This window comes from Hippocampus bargibanti, linkage group LG04 (genome assembly GCF_051943395.1).
Source record: "Hippocampus bargibanti isolate YZ-2025 linkage group LG04, ASM5194339v1, whole genome shotgun sequence".
In the NCBI taxonomy this organism is placed as follows: domain Eukaryota; kingdom Metazoa; phylum Chordata; class Actinopteri; order Syngnathiformes; family Syngnathidae; genus Hippocampus; species Hippocampus bargibanti.
The window spans coordinates 23,876,634-23,893,325 of record NC_142737.1 but is presented as its reverse complement, the minus strand read 5'-3'; the positions used below and the strand labels follow the sequence as shown (position 1 = coordinate 23,893,325).

The 16,692-nt window shown below is 41.4% G+C and overlaps 1 protein-coding gene across 2 annotated transcripts in view; it reads right to left on the bottom strand.

Moving 5' to 3' along the window:
* zdhhc8b (zDHHC palmitoyltransferase 8b) overlaps positions 1-16,692 on the bottom strand; it is a 58,665-nt gene that overhangs the window by 30,626 nt on the left and 11,347 nt on the right. The window lies entirely within an intron of this gene.

Sequence of the window (16,692 nt, the reverse complement as noted above, 5' to 3'; positions counted from 1 at the left end):
AAAATGTCACGTGATGAGATGCCTTTGAAGCAAACTATTCTTGATCAGTTTGCACTCACCAGGCTGGGCTATAAATAACAATCTCTTGCCAAAAAAAGACTTAATAGGAGGACAATTTATCTTAGTGACTGCCAATATTCAGCACTTTTAATGCGGCTCAATCTGTCTGCAGTCCTAATTGTTCCTGTGTCAGCCTCTGGCCCTTGTTTCATCCTGAACCATTCATCATAACGAGAGAGCTAAGCAAAGGCCTCAAATCACCAATACGTGGCATAACATTTGTATCTCAATAAATTTAGAGCTTATTTTGATCTGTGAGTGCTTAAGTTCCACAAGCAGAAACATCCTCAGTGCAGCAGCTGCCTCACTTCACACTCACAAGCATGCAGGCGTTACTGTTACTCTAAACATTCTAGTGAATATGGCTCTTTTCAGGGGGCGGCAGACACAGAGAGGCTGACTGTCTTTAACGAGGCAACAAGTCTCTTTTTCATTCTGCCTAACCTCCCAGCCGGGAGTCTGGATTATCCTCTTACGCGAGGTGCTCTTGCGCCAGGAAGGTTCGTGCGTCTGAATGTTTTACCGACACACGCATATTGGACGGGAAAGAAGGAAAGCAGATGTCAGGGCTCAGCCGGCTCGCCCCTCCATCGCTTCAATGAATGAATGGAGGTACTATCGATGCTGGATGGTCAGCCCACAGTGGAAAATATGACAAGCCAGCAGCAGGTAAAAAGAAAGAGGTCAGGCATAAAATAAAGGAGAGGGGGGAGGGGGGGTATGGAGCTCAAATCACTTGGATGTCCTTGTAAACGTTAAACGACTGTATCATAGTATTTTCAACCCCAAAGGATATAGTTGGTCTTAAAACTGACAAAGTGCACTATCACAACAGTTGAGGAGAAATAATTTCATCCGTAAACCTTGCTGGATTTTTATTTACCGGTACATTTTTGTAATTGGATTTGCCTATATTAGTCTCACAGTGGAGAAATTCACTGTCTTTAAGGACTGATGAGGCCGGCTGGCACATTTTCATTAATTCGTTGTTTGACTACGAACCACTTTGCATTGAATTGTCCTAATGTAGTCTGATTTCAAAAAAGATAAGGACTTTAAACATTCTCCTACTTCATCACATAAATTGAATCTGTTGTTCCTTTTCCCCCATTACAACCCATTATCACTGGAACGTAACTCATCAACCAATAGCGCCGCTGTCAAACATTCACAGCAGTGGCAATGGTTCCAGCACAAATCATTCAATTCTCCTCTTCTTTTCCTTTCGGCTTTTCAATCAATTGCAATATTTTTTTTAATGCAGATGATAGAACTATGGGATCAGACCTACATCATCTCTTGCCATTCATTTAATGTTGTCTTAGTTACAATTTTCTGTGGTTACTGCATGCACACACAAAAATAATAACAATAATAATCTGTATGGAGCTGTGTGATTTCATGCCGTTTGGGCATTTGGATAATTTTGAATCATAATACTTGGCTCCATCTAAACCTGGCTAATCTATCCACACCCAATTGATTGACAACATCAAGAAGCACCAGAAACCATTGCAAAGTCAATTGAAGCTTCGGTGAAAAAGTACAAATGCCAGTAGAGCTGCTTTGAATAACTCTTTAATAATAATAATAATACATTTTATTTCAAGCGCCTTTCAAAACACCCAATGACACTTTACAATAAAAACAATAAAACAAAGCACATAACAATAAAACCATAAGTAAAATGATATATAATAAAATAGCAGATAGAACTATACATCTATATATCTTTCTCCTCATTCAACTATTTGAAAAGCTCCATAATATTGAAGTCCCATGGATGAAAGCCAAATGTCACTTTGGAAGAGTGAAGGTCATTTCTAAAAACTATTTTCTGTCAGAACAAAATGAAAAAGGTCAGGCAGTTGTGCCGCAGCGATTGCCCCTTAAGTTTAAATGATAAAAGTAATACCCTGTCAGTTCCTATGAAACATACTAGCCCTCGAGTTGGGTTCTTTTCAGTCATACTTCCTTATCAACCTCCTCAAGTGCCTTTTATGGTACAGATGTGTCCAAGAATGCTTTCGCACAAGCACAGTTTCTCTTGACATGCCACACAATGCCCCTTACGTCTCGATCGGTGGCAGAGATCAAAAACACCCAGACATGCAAGTCTTATGTCTAACATTCCAACAATCACGTGAAATTCAATAAAGTAAACAAATGAGCTCTTTGTCTATCTCCAAGAGAGCACACATTTGCACTTGGATCATGGAAGTGACAGCTTTAGTGAATCGTACTCTAACGATCATTGAAGAAAAACATGGGTAAAAAAAAGAATGTAAAAACATACAAAACACAATAAAACTAAAAACAGAGTTGCATCGATATATCTAGAAAAAAAATCATCTGCACAACACAAAACAACTGCCATTAGTTCAACGCAGAAAATACGTCTTTCTTCCAAAATGTCACTTGAAAGGCAACACGGATTCAGATTTTGAGTTCAAGTAAGGTGTTATTACAAGGTAAAATACAAACCAGGAAAAGAATATGAGCATCAAACGATCAATTATTCCCGACTATCTAACAAAGGTGTCTCTCCACAGTGTGCATGCGGAGCGGCATGGTTTACAGAGCTCGCAAAACTGTGCTTGGCAGTCGCCACCACAAGTCACATTCATATTACAGAAATGAATTGACTGTCGCATAAAACTGTCGCAATTCGCGACTGACATGGCCCCTGCCTGGTGGGCTCGTGTTGGTGTATCAATGCAATCAGTATCAGACATTTCTTTATTGACTTTTTTGTTTGCTTACAGGGACAGATAGCGGCTATTTTCAAACAAATATGTCCTGTTTGTACAAGCAGCTGATGTAAAGTTGAACAACACTGGACTGACATAGTTATGTATTTTGGGGGGTTAGATTTGAGCCAGTACAAAATCACATCATAACTAACATTCAGGAAAAAAATACAATATAGTTTCTTTCCAGTGTGAACCAGTGAGCCTAAAGAGTCAAATGAATGTATCTTGAATCACAAGCAAAATTAAAATAATAATAGTCATAAGGAGTTATCAATCATTATTTCATTACAGCTCCATCTTGTTGCAGCTGCAAAGAACAAAGACAGAGTCCACTGAAGATGGTGAAATATTTATATCCGCTAAATGTAAGTGGACCTTGTTCTATTTCAGTCGGACAGCTAAACTGTCATTCAGCAATATTTAACTGACACACATTCGGGCACTTGCATGCCAACGAATTACTTTTAGACCACATCACAGGAGGTGTTGCTAAGGTCGGCAAAGACCCCTTCACACCAAACCCAAATGAGGTAGATGACCAGTTCATGATGCACGCCAACTTCAACAGTAGCTGCAGTGAACACATTGATTTATGCCCTGTGACACAATGGAAGAGTTCAATAATGCTAATATACTGACTGTCCATGCAGACGATGTAAAATCTGCTGACCACTCGAGAGCAATCAAGAGGTGCGGAGCTTTAAGAGTGCTTCAGTGTTACAGAGTATGAAAGGGCACACATTCACACACTGGGCTGATTGAGTTCAGCGAACGGATCCGGGACTCAGGAAATCCAGGTTTGATGGCTCAGTTACTCAATGCACACACACACACCTTTTCTAATGCTTATCTTGTTTAGAGTGATTGTTGAGCATGAGCCTGTCGGGGGTTTAAACCCTGGATTGCCCGTGCATACTTGAAGTTAAAAGACAAATAAAATTACAAAATCAATGTTACAACAATAAGAAAGTGTATTATTTTCCAAATTATTATTGCTCATTGCAAACTGCATGTTTGGCCACAGAATGTAGTTTAATTGTTGGTAGTTCCTTATGTGCAAACATACTTGTTGAAGTTGGACCTGGAAACTGCATGCACCAAATATATCCATCTTCAATAAAACACCTCGTACGACAGGGTGCCCAGAGAAGAGCTGTGGTATTGCATGAGGAAGTCTGGAGTGACAGGAAAGTATGTCAGAGCGGTGCAAGACATGTATCATGACTGTAAGACAGTTGTTAGGTGTGCTGTCGGTGTGACGGAGGAATTCAAGGTGGAGGTGGGACTCCACCAGGGGTCAGCTCTGAGCCCCTTCTTATTTGCTTTGGTGATGGACAGGCTGACAGACGATGTTAGACAAGAATCTCCTTGGACCATGATGTTTGCAGATGACATTGTGATCTGTAGCGAGAACGGGGAACAGGTGGCGGAGAAACGAGAGATGTGGAGATATGCCCTGGAAAGGAGAGGAATGAAGATCAGTCGCAGCAAGACGGAATATACGTGTGTGAATGAGAGGGATCCAAGTGCAAGAGTGATGCTACAGGGAGAAGAGATAAAGAAGGTGGAGGAGTTTAAGTACTTAGGGTCAACCGTCCAGAGCAATGGAGAGTGTGGGAAAGAGGTGAAGAAGCGTGTCCAGGCAGGCTGGAGCGGCTGGAGAAAAATGTCAGGTGTGATGTGTGATAGAAGGGTTTCAGCGAGGATGAAAGGAAAAGTGTATAAAACAGTGGTGAGACCAGCCATGATGTATGGACTGGAGACAGTGCCACTGAAGAAAAGACATCAAGCAGAGCTGGAGGTAGCAGAGCTGAAGATGTTGAGGTTTTCTTTGGGAGTGACCAGGTTGGATAGGATCAGGAATGAGTACATTAGAGGGCCAACTCATATTAGAGGCTTTGGCGAGAAAGTCAGAGAGGCCAGACTGAGATGGTTTGGACATGTCCAGAGGGGAGAGAGTGACTATATCGGGAGAAGGATGCTGAGCATTGAACTGCCAGGAAGGAGACCGAGAGGAAGACCGAAGAGGAGGTGTATGGATGTGATCAAAGAGGACATGAAGGTAGCTGGTGTGAGAGAGACTTTCTATATGATAATACTTGCTTGCGGTTGCCGCAAAGAGTGCCATTCAAGACGGGATTGGCAGTGCTATGCGAATATATGGAAAATGTAAGTGTTGTGTGTTGGGTATGAATTGTTGCCCCCACCCCCATTAATTTAATGTGCCCCTCCATAAGGCTGGGCTCTGGTGGTGACGGGTCTGGCTCTGCTGTTAGCCTCCTTCCCACGGCATCATACAGAGATTTATTTTTTTCAGAGAGTGGGGTGGGGTGGAAGCGGTTTAAAAGTGCAAGGACAGAGACGTGGTGGGGAGGGGTGGAGGATGATGATTTGATGAATAGGGCAAAGGACGGTGCCAGAAGGACTTCCAGGTCATGGACGGGGGATGGACCAGCAAAACAAGGTAAAGTGTTGATTGCAGTCTCTTTCGCGCTGCCCATCAAAACCTACTCAACAGAGTGGCGTGAAGTTTAGTACCAGAGACTTACATTTCCTACCTTGTTGTGTTTAAAGCAATTGTCACAGCTCCATAAGAATATTACACATGACACCAGTAGCTGACTCTGACATCATCGAATGATTTGTTTGCTGGAGGTCGAGGCCTCACAGCTTTGTGAAAACAGATTAAGGTTGTGTTCGGAATTATTTATTTATCTCAAACTCCGATTACTAGACTATACCATAATGATTTTTATATAATGAAGTTTAGGTATTGGTTAAATGAAAACGAGTTTTCATACAGCACGTGTGTGTGCCGTTACGTCATCGCAAAATGAACATACCAGATCAACGTCAGATGGGAGACCTTAGTTGTAAACACTGAAAAAAATGTTAAATCCACATCACTGTGATAATATTCTTCAAACTGTGACATGTCAATCACTTGAATTGGATTTGGATTTGCCTTTATTGGTCTCGCAGAGGAGAAATTTACATTTCACAGCAGCAAAGTGATAAAAGGAATGAAAGTAGAAAAACAAAATACATGGGCTGCTGGAAAGGCAGCCACTCTCGCGGCGCCGTCTTGAAGTCAAAAGAACAAAACAAAAAAAATATTATGACAACACAAAGACAATTCACAACACAAAGACACAGAGAGTCATTCGTTCTTTAGCACTTTCTGGACCCTCTTCGTTACATAAAGCAGTTCTAGATGAAAGAGGAGAGGATCAAAGCATCTTTTCACCAGTGGATCAGGGACATCATGGTGGAACATGCACGTCGACTAGAAGCTAAATGTTGAAAGCAAACACGCAGCTGTAGCATCCATTGACAAAAAGAGATTGTCTCACATTTCCTGTCCCATATAAATCTGCTTCAATTCCAAGCCGCGACAGTTCCACATCCGCATCGGCGCTCCTTTCTTCTTATCGCAGGCTCCTCACGCCATGCATCCATCCAGCCGCAGACTGCCCAACAGCACCGACCTTTCCATTGAACAAAGCGGGGCTGTGAAGATGCTGCCCAATACAGGCGCAAAAAACCACAATGGCCCCAGAGCTGTCCAGCAAAGCCAGTCGAATGGCACCAACATTCCTCCCATTCAAAAACAGTACTAGCATATTAATGCTGCCGAAAAGGCGCAACCACTCAGCACAGTCTCCTCCTTGATGAATGTCGTGGCCAAAAATGCTGGAAAACAATCCGTATCCATTCCACACGACGCACAACAGCACAAGGTGACAAAAGAAAACACAAAAAAAGACAAAAACAACAAAAAATGCAAGGCTCATGAGAGCACTTGCTGACGGCTGCCTACTCGGGCACCATCTTGCACTCTTGTTTGACAGTCTCTAATTTAGCCCATCTGTCTGAGACTGATCTATCCTCAGCCTACATTTGGAGATCAGTATGCATGTGTGCACATTGCTTCAGGAGCACAAAGCCTAGTTGAAACCCTGGTGTTAAAATATGTGTCACCTCTCCACCTAATAAGACTAGGTCAGTCTGTTCTGATGCTATATGGGTATAATGGTTAAGGAAAAATAATGCCTGGATTTGAAAGTCACATTTTGGTTCACATTGTTCGAGAAATGGAGCAAAATTCTAAACAAATTGCTCAGCAGATTTAATGATGTATGAACTGGTTGATGTAAAGCCCCAAAAAAGCAACACTAAACTTGACATTTATTCTCACCACAAAAAACATACAGGATCACACAAAAACCATAGTTGTCAAGCTAAAGATCTGGTTGCCCAGTTACGGCCCAATACATCAAACAACGTGGAGGGCTATGTTGATTTCCATGATGTTGGCTAAAATTTTGACCACTATTTCAAATCGTCATCGTATGTAATATGAATGAGAACTGTTGGAAGCATTTCCTTGTGACCAAAGCCCTTATTACAGTAACTTAAACAACAGTTGAAAAAAAAACAGAATTCTTGACTTCCTTATGTCGTTTCACAGCCATAACGACTCTTTAACGGAGCGGGTCCGGCCCGTTAGCACATTTGGCCCGACCCCCTGAACAATACCAGAGATGCTATCAGATTTTTTTCCTATTTGGCCTCCAGAAAAATTAAAAATCCTTTTACAAGTGAAACGTCGGTTTTCGATCCTTATCTGTTCCTATTTTAATCAATGTAATCAATGTATGTTGTTTGAACAAACACGCCTGCTCACAATAGAACGCTAAAGGAGTCGGTCACAATGCGACGCGACACAAGAAAGTGACATATGAGGAAGTGCAGGGGAGTCCGGTGGTACATTCAGGTGCGCTCAGTTTGGCGTTCAGTTTGGTCCCGAACCCGTTTTCTCTTGTAAACCTTCCTTTCAAAGAGAGAACGGAATAATGGCGAAATGGTTAGGTAAGAGAAAAATTGAGTCAGAATACAGGGTATTTAACCTGCAGTGGACAAACGATTATTTTTATGTTCAATGCAAAGAAAAGGATGTTTGTCTCATCTGTCAAGAGGCGGTGGCGGTATTCAAAGAATACAATCTTCGCCGACACTATGAATCCCGTCACAAAGACAAGTACGATAGCTTGCAAGGCCAAATACGAGCAGACAAACTCTCAAAGCGAAAAGTGGACTACTATCTCAGCAGAATACATCTGTACGACAGGCTCAGCTGAAGAAGGCATCCGTTCGGGCCAGCTTTCGGGTTGCTAAGCTGATAGCAAGCAGCGGTAAGCCTTTCACGGATGGAGAGTTTGTTAAGAAATGTATGGATGCTGTCGCGGAGGAGTTCTGTCCCGAGAAGAAAGATGCATATAATGCCGTGTCTGTCGGCGAGTACAATCACTAGACGCGGTGAAGAAATCGGGATGAATGTATATGCCGAGCTGCAGCAGAAGACGAAATGATTTGACTTTTTTTCATTAGCACTGGATGAGAGCACGTCTCAAAGGGACTACAACGGGAGAGGATATTTTTGACCAAGTGTACCAAACCATGGAGAAGTTGGACCTGAGTTACAGAACTGTGATGGTCTGAAAGACGCATTCAAGCGCAACAGTCTCATTGACTTCTATGCCGCCCTCCCAAACGACACATATCCAAACATCAAAAAACACGCAATGAAAACGTCCACAATTTTTGGCAGCACGTATATCTGCGAGAAAAGCTTTTCTCGCATTAAACTGCTGAAATCTCCGATGAGATCAAGATTGACAGAAGAACATTTGCATCAGTGCTTGAGACTGGCTGTAACTAGAATGGAACCTGATATTCAACTTCTCACCAGCCAGATGCAGACCCACAGTTCTCACTGATGGACATACATAGGTAAGCTCACTTTTCTGACTTGATTGAGTGATTCTGAGCATGAACAAATATAATCATAATAAAATCTACTGGGATAAAATCCATCTTTACAGCCATACTGGTAGTGAAATGTATTGTGCTGTGTAGGTCCTGTATCACTTAGTTCACTTTCTCAACCTGCTTCCTTTGTGGTTTTCACAGGGAAGTTGATGAGAGAGAGCTGCAAACAGTGGTGTCTACAAGCCTACTGGAACCTACAAAAGGATTATAAGGAAGGAACACAAGAAATTTAAGAGACTGCTCATATGTGTCAGAGAGATTCTGCGGTGACAACTGAGCTGAACTTTTATCTGTTAAGATTGTGCATGGCACAACAGAAAGTTAATGTTCCGTGGCTTTTTTTCTTTGAAGAACACAGAGTTATTTAGTTATTATTTATTTCATAAATAGTGTTATTTATTTCCTGATTTTTTTTTCTGTGAAGAACTCAGAGAGGGTTATTTAGTTATTATTTATTTCATTAATAGTGTTATTATTTGTTTCCTGCCTTTTTACTGTAAAGAACATGGAAAGGGTTATTTGGTTATGTGTGGCTTTCTGGAAAACAGTTTTTTAAGCTCCCCTCCGATCGTCACACTTTTTCAAACTGATCACAGAAGGGAAAAGTTATGTGGCCCACACAGGAAAAGGTTTGGGGACCCCTGCTTCAACGGAATATGTAGCTATAATGTGGCAAAAATGAGTGTGACACCCCGACTCCAAATGGCCTGTAACAGCACAAAGAGAAAACACATTTCCAAACTTGACCTATTTCCAAATGTTAAACTCCGTAGACACCCTTTTAGAGTTTAGATATAATCAGTTGTTTGGTTTTACACAACTCTCCTCATGACTTACTCAAATTTTTTCATTGTACCATAGTGCAGGTGCACCTTATGCTGCTGTCCTGTAGAAAAGGTATTGAACGCGCAGACTGGCAGATTGCGAGTCAGAAAATTTTACTGCCAAGATCCATCCACCCATTATTTGAAACGTTTGATCCTCACGAGGGTGGCGCGCGTCCCAGAGCCTCTGCCAGCTGATAGATTTGTAAATGTTTCCGGTAAAATCATCAAAGGTATTAATGACAAACTGTTTTAGGAAGCCCGAGGGAAGGCTATTGTACAACCATGCACGTAGTTACAGATGGACAACTGTCTTCAAGAAACGCTTTGGAATTCATTTCAAAGCGACCTCAGCGCTGTGCTCCAGTTACGATGGAGGGAGTGGTGGGGAGTTAAAAATAGGCCTCAGTGATTATCAGTCACCACTTAGTCAGGCAATGTGGAGAACAGATTGTAAATGAAAACAGTGAAGTGCCTGAATCGCGGCCCTTGTTGCTGGCTTACTAGCAGTGAATATAAAGCAGGAAAACACACTCGAAACGTGGAGACACATCAAGCTATAAGGGCCTGGATGCAGTGCAGATAAGGACAGCCGTAGAAAATACTTTTTTCGGAAACAGCTCCGGGTTCTAATGGTCTGATCCATAAACAGTACGCAAGAAAACAGACTTTTGGTCTTTCCTGCCCTGGAATTGAAGTGCTGAGGACCTGTCATTGTCTGTAATTATATTTGACAGATGACAAGAGCTAAAGGCTCGACAAACTGCCAGTAGCTATGTTAACGAGGCTGTGAAAAGGAGATTTGAATGCAACTCTTTTTTAAATGTAAAAATAAAAAAGACAGCTTAAATTTCCTCTACGAGAACCCTGATGAACTCATTGCAAAATATGACTGTATCAGGAAACGTACGGCAGAGCTTGTGTTGCAAGCAGTTAAACACGCGATCATTGCATTGCAATGTCAAGCTTGGTTTTGCAAATCCTTCTTGAAATAAATGTGGCACATTTCTGACCAAATGAAAATACACAACTCTTGTTTTGCAATGAAACATTTGTAAGTTGCTATGCATGGCGCAGAAAATGAAACACAGCTGTAATATTATGAACAGTATTACCAAACAATTGATTAAACAGTGTTAAAACTGCTACAAATGAAATCAGCCATCATCTGGATGCAAAGAGCTATTTTTCACTGAAAAAAATCATTTTGGATTGTTTTGATCGGGTAAATTAGATTGATTAGGTTGCATTTTCAATGGCCAAAATAAACATGCAAATCAAACCTCTGAAGCTGGAGGACACTGATTTGCTGTGGCGACCCCTTGAAGGGAAAAGCCGAAAGGAAAAGAAGAAGAGGTTGCATTTTCAATTGTATCCATTTGTTTTGGAGAAATCACTAATGAATTCACCCTCAAAATGCCCCATCTTTCATCAAATTTGTTAAAAGTAAAAGTTTTACTTCAGGAAAGGGAGATGTAATGATATGAGCAAATATGATTTGCTCATATCACAGCACACAGAGCATATCCAGAGCATTTCTTATGCATCACTCAAACTGCTTCCTTGAATGACATTGCTCCAGGTCACAATTTGCAAAGTCAACGAGCTCAGGAAAAGGCAGGTACAGTACCACACATTTAAAGATTTTAGCTCGACAATATTGAACACCCTCATTTAAGATAGTCGACCCCTATTAGTTTTGGATCATATTATTGGGACAATTCCACTCTTAACACACCTCACACACGAGGACAATCTTAGATGACTATCATGAGACAAAAGATTTTGACATCCTTGGCCAGCAAGGGCAAAAGAACGACAAAAACAGCACGATTGTCTTGATGAGTGTATCCGACTTTAGGAGAGAATGAGAAAATGAGCCGCTTACAGTTTCTCTCATGCCAGATTTGCTTATATTGATAAGTACCCAAGATATGAACACACAGCCTTCAGAAAGGCTTTTTGTAAACTGAATTGTTCATCAGGAATTATATACAATTTTTATCTACAGGGGTTAACTTCACTTACCCTTTTTCTCCCCGAGTTCAACTCAAGAGGAAAATCCACCAGAGCCTATTTGAAAATGAGGTGGCCAAAATGGCCACACTTGGTTGGGGAGGCGGCCTCCTCTCCTGAGATTAAATGCTCTGAATTTATCTATAGATTTCCATTTTCTGCACAGTATAACCTCACAAGGGTCGTGCAAGGTGTGCTGGACTCCCAACTGAAATGTTGCAAGCGACATCTTGAATTCGTTGCCAGCCAATCGCAAGGCACACAAACAACCATCCGCACTCACAGTCGCGCCTAGGGACAATTTGGAGTGTTCAATCAACCTGGCATCCATGGTTTTGGAATGTGGGAGGAAACCAGAGGACCCGGAGAAAACATGCAAACTCCACACAAGGAGGCCAGACTGGGTCCTGGACTCACAACCTCTGTATTGTGAAGTCGGCGTGCTAACCACTTGACTACCGACCCAGTTATTCATTAATTTGTTGTGCATACTGTATGTAATATGTGGAGGAGATGAAACATTCCAATGGTTTCATAACAGCCCCGAGAGGAAACCGTAACTGCAAGGTGGCTCACGGCAAAAAAATGAGTTTGACACCCCTGCTGTAAAGGATGCACTCGTATGGATTTAAACATTTAATTATCAAACATTTGCTAGGGTCAGCATAACACATCATGACAACAGGACTTAAGAATGTAAATCAGTTGCTTCAATTTCTATCTGTGTCTGAATTTACAGGTTTCCTCCCACACTCCAAAAACACGCATGGCAGGCAGATTGACCACTCCAAAATTGTCCCTAGGTGTGAGTGTGAGAGTGACTGTTGTATGTCTTTGTGTGCCCTGCGATTGGCTGGCAACCAATTCAGGGTGTCCCCCACCTTGTGCCCGAAGACAGCTGAGATAAGCTCCAGCAACCCCCGCGACCCTAATGAGGAATAAGCGGTACGGAAAATGATATATATATATATATATATATATATATATACACAGTAAAGTCTCGTTATATCGATATCCAAGGGAGTCCGAAAAAATATCGATATAACCGGGACTATCGATATATCCGACCCTGTTTGCATGTAATTTTCTCTGTGCGTGCATAGAAATAGTATCGATATAACCGGGATTACCCCTGACTATCAGCCTTGAGGGCCGCAATCAAAATCAGAATCTACATGCAAAATTGTTATAAAAACATCACTTCTCATTGACCTGCGGGGCAGTGTGTGAGGTTGACCGGTGAAAATGCATGGAAAAGAATAGCAGATTTAGAATAGCAGAGAAGGGGCTGGATATACATGACCTCCATTTTCCAGCTGCCACCACAGCTCAACCCGTGCCACTTGGAAGTGTATGCAGCTGCTGTCACATTCTTGGCACCCCCACCATCTCAGGTTGGTCTTTATTCTGCCTCCCACAGACACAACAACAATGATAACAACAAGCCAACTTACATTACCGCGAGTGGTGAGTTGACATTTTGCAATTGTTCCGTGCTAGGTAAGATGTGACATTTGAGCAATTCAGTAGTCAACACTTTGGGTCTTGACTCAACTTGGAGAAAGCTATGTTGCTGACAGCCAACACCACCCTTGGCAATTATGTTTTTTAGAGCTTCACAGAGACAGGTGAAGTTTCTAGACTGTCACCAGTACGTCACCGGTCTTCAAATCAGTTTATTTGGCATGGGAGAATCATAGATTGAACTTCCCATTGTGGTATATTTTATTTGTCTTTTCGGACACAGGCTGACTTTTGCAACTGCGGGTTGTGCAACTTAAAGCACTTTTTAAGGACTTTTTAAGACTTTTAAATCCCATTACAAAAGATATTAAAGTCCAACACGGCAATGCCCCACATTGTCTCAAGTTGCTACAGTGTATAAATGACGTTCATCTGGAAAGGATGCGCACCACAGGGCAGGGGTGTGTTCAGCTATACCAGCTACAACAGTTCACGTCAGTTCACGAGTAGCAGATCAAAGACATTTGGGGTGCAGCAGTTTGCTGGCCAATTTACATGGGAATCTGAAATGATTCGAAACATTAGATTTGAAAATTATAAATCTCTCGCTTAAAGGACAACCAACGTCACTTTTTTGTTTTATAACTGACATCAGAAAAACGTTTGATGGCATCTAAAATACAAAAAACACGCAGTATGATATTTTAGTCAAATGCAAAACACCAATAAAAATGACTTAAAGTGTCCAAAATCTGCAAAAAAATGAGCTGCGAATTGGGCATTTTCAGAAAGTCCCGCCCCCAGTTCGTGATGTCACGCCAAGATGTTCTTGCATTGCTGGAGAATTCAAACAATGGCTTCAGATTCGGAGAATATGCTATCTTGTTACACATCCAGTTATGAATATGATTCAAATAGTTCTGAAGAGGAAAGAATACATGTTTGCAATCGAGTAAAGAATTTATTCCATGCCATTTTGAGGCAACATTGGGACAACAATTGATCATCAGAAAAGAGGCACAAAATGGCGACCTCCAGTGGCCACCTCCGCTTCCACAGGCTGATAAATTCCTTATATGGAGCTTGGACTCCCTCTTCTGGCGGCTTTTGGGTGCAACACGGTTCTCAGACCAAACATGTACAGCAAAATACATTGACGTGATGGAAGGACGCTACAATGCGTCTTTTTTACGGTCAGGGGGCGGTCCTTTCATGACATCACGTACGGACTCGTCACTAACTCAAAAACAAGACTTCCTGAATATTCAGAGCGAGTCTTAAAATGTAAAATATAGCTATATGCGGTGGAATCTTATTAAAATATGCTCAGTAGAAGTCATTTGAAGCCATTTTACAAATTATGGACACAACTTGTGCGGAGCCGTCGGTTGTCCTTTAAAGCTGTCGCTGCTTACGAGACGAACTTAACTCAACCTTGAACACATTGATAATCCTCTGATTTCTAGATCTCATCAATTTTAGCCAACCCACAAACACTTGAGTCTCTACCGTGGAGAACCAACTGACAACTCTAAATGCATAGATGCACACATAACATCATGCACACATTCACAGGGTGAGCATCTTGATTCCTGGCATGCATCACATTAGTGTGAGGAGGGATGTACTTAGGAGCATTGGCAGATAAGCACCCTCAATCTTATCACAAAGTGGGCTAAATTATGCAAGGCAGACTAAACCCACAGGCGTGTGTCAGAGGAGTATGAGCAGAACATGGGAAAACAATGCAAATGTTGAGATTTTCTGAGAGGAAACCAAATGCATGCCACAGGTTTACAACACAACCAGACGCAGAGACTGACATAATGTGAAATTTCTTCCTTGCATGCTTTTGCGCACCGTCTCGTTTAACTCAAATCTATGGAAGAACATGCTGCGATGTCGGCAGACTCAAGTGAGGGGAAGACAGATTCCTGCAGGTTCAGATTGGAAAATAAGTGCAGGGCTGTGTAATACTAATCGATACATCATGTTGTTTGACATTCACAATTCCTAGCACGGATGAAAAGGTTTCTTCAGCCGTCATCTGTACTTCTTTGAAGATTTTTGGACGTTTTGCTTCTCATCCAAGAGGCCAGAGCTATCAGCAAAATTTTAGTTCGCTGACAAAGCCTCTTGGATGAGAAGCGAAACGTCCGACACCTCCAAAGAAGTACAGATGACGGCTGAAGAAACCTTTTCAATGATGGACCACTCCTGTACGACTGAGAGCTTACACAGGCGAATTCTCAGCATGATACTAAGTCATGGGAAAATATATCATGCTCATGGCGTATGTAAAAATGTCAGTTCTATCTGTTGCATCATGGATATAAAAAATGGAGACCAGTAAAATACTAATCCCAGTAAAGAAGTCTACTGGTTCAATTAGGGTCACTAGACTGTATCTACTCCAGATACAGTATTTTTAATTTGGGGAACAAAAAAGAATTTGACTTTTAAGTCTGCATCCATCACATAACTAACTTTTTTCCCCTAGTTCCTTGTGACCAACAACTTCTGTTTAGATGTTGTCTGTTTTGTATACTTCAAGACGGCGCCGCGAGAGTGGCTGCCTTTCCAGCAGCTCCTGTATTTTGCTTTTCTACTTTCATTTATTTCATAATTTTGCTGCTGTGAAATGTAAATGTCTCCACTGCGAGACTAATAAAGGCAAATCCAATCCAATCCAAAGAAGCGTGTCCAGGCAGGCTGGAACGTGGCAGTATCATTGTGTTCAGCTGATCTCCAAAGCCTCTAATGAGTTTCACAGCAGCAAAGTTATGAAAGGAATGAAAGTAGAAAAACAAAATACAGGAGCTGCTGGAAAGGCAACCACTCTCGCGGCGCCATCTTGAAGTCAAAAGAAAAAAAAAAATCTAAATAACAACTAACATGACAACACAAAGACACGACACAGAGAGTCATTCATTCTTAAGTACTTTCTGTACAAGAAGCAGTTTCAGATGAAAGAGGAGAGGATCAAAGTGTCTTTTCACCAGTGGATCAGGGACATCACGGTGGAATGTGCACGTCGACTACAAGCTAAATGTTGAAAGCAAACACGTATCTGTAGCATCCATTGACGAAAAGATAGCGTGTGTAAACACTTGTTTAAAAAGTACAGACATTTATTGCAAAGGAGTCAGACATTCAAACATTTCGGGACAATATACTTTGCAATTTTTTGCATGTGACAAAAAGGTAAGGTCAAAATACTGTCGATGGCATCACAGTAAGACACAATTGGAGAAGATTTGCAAAGAATGCATAAGAAGCCACGACACAAAGATGTTCATAATGATGTTTATTTCAATAAATTGGCACAGTTATAATAGATAATAATGCTCTTGTGTGCCGTGTATATTACAGGTAATGAGAAAAAAAAGAGGGTGAGACCATCTGTCAACAGAAAGTTGGTTCCTGTTATAGAAACAATATAAATAGCGATGGATATACAGTATGTTTTGTATCATAGGGCACACTTTCAAATGTCATGCGTTGTCTAGTCCCTTACAGAGGACCCATTTTGTTTGTATAGCGCTTTCACAACCGCTTCCGCTGGAACAAAGCACTTCACATAATAGTCAACATGAAGCGAAATAATAAACACAACAGTAACATAAAAACAGGGACAGTTTTCCAATCAATCTTAACGACTTTCTTTTTTTTATACTTTTTGATGACCCTCAACAAAATATTTTTGGGCCCTTTCATTAAAGGGTATAACAGCAGTTTTGTGA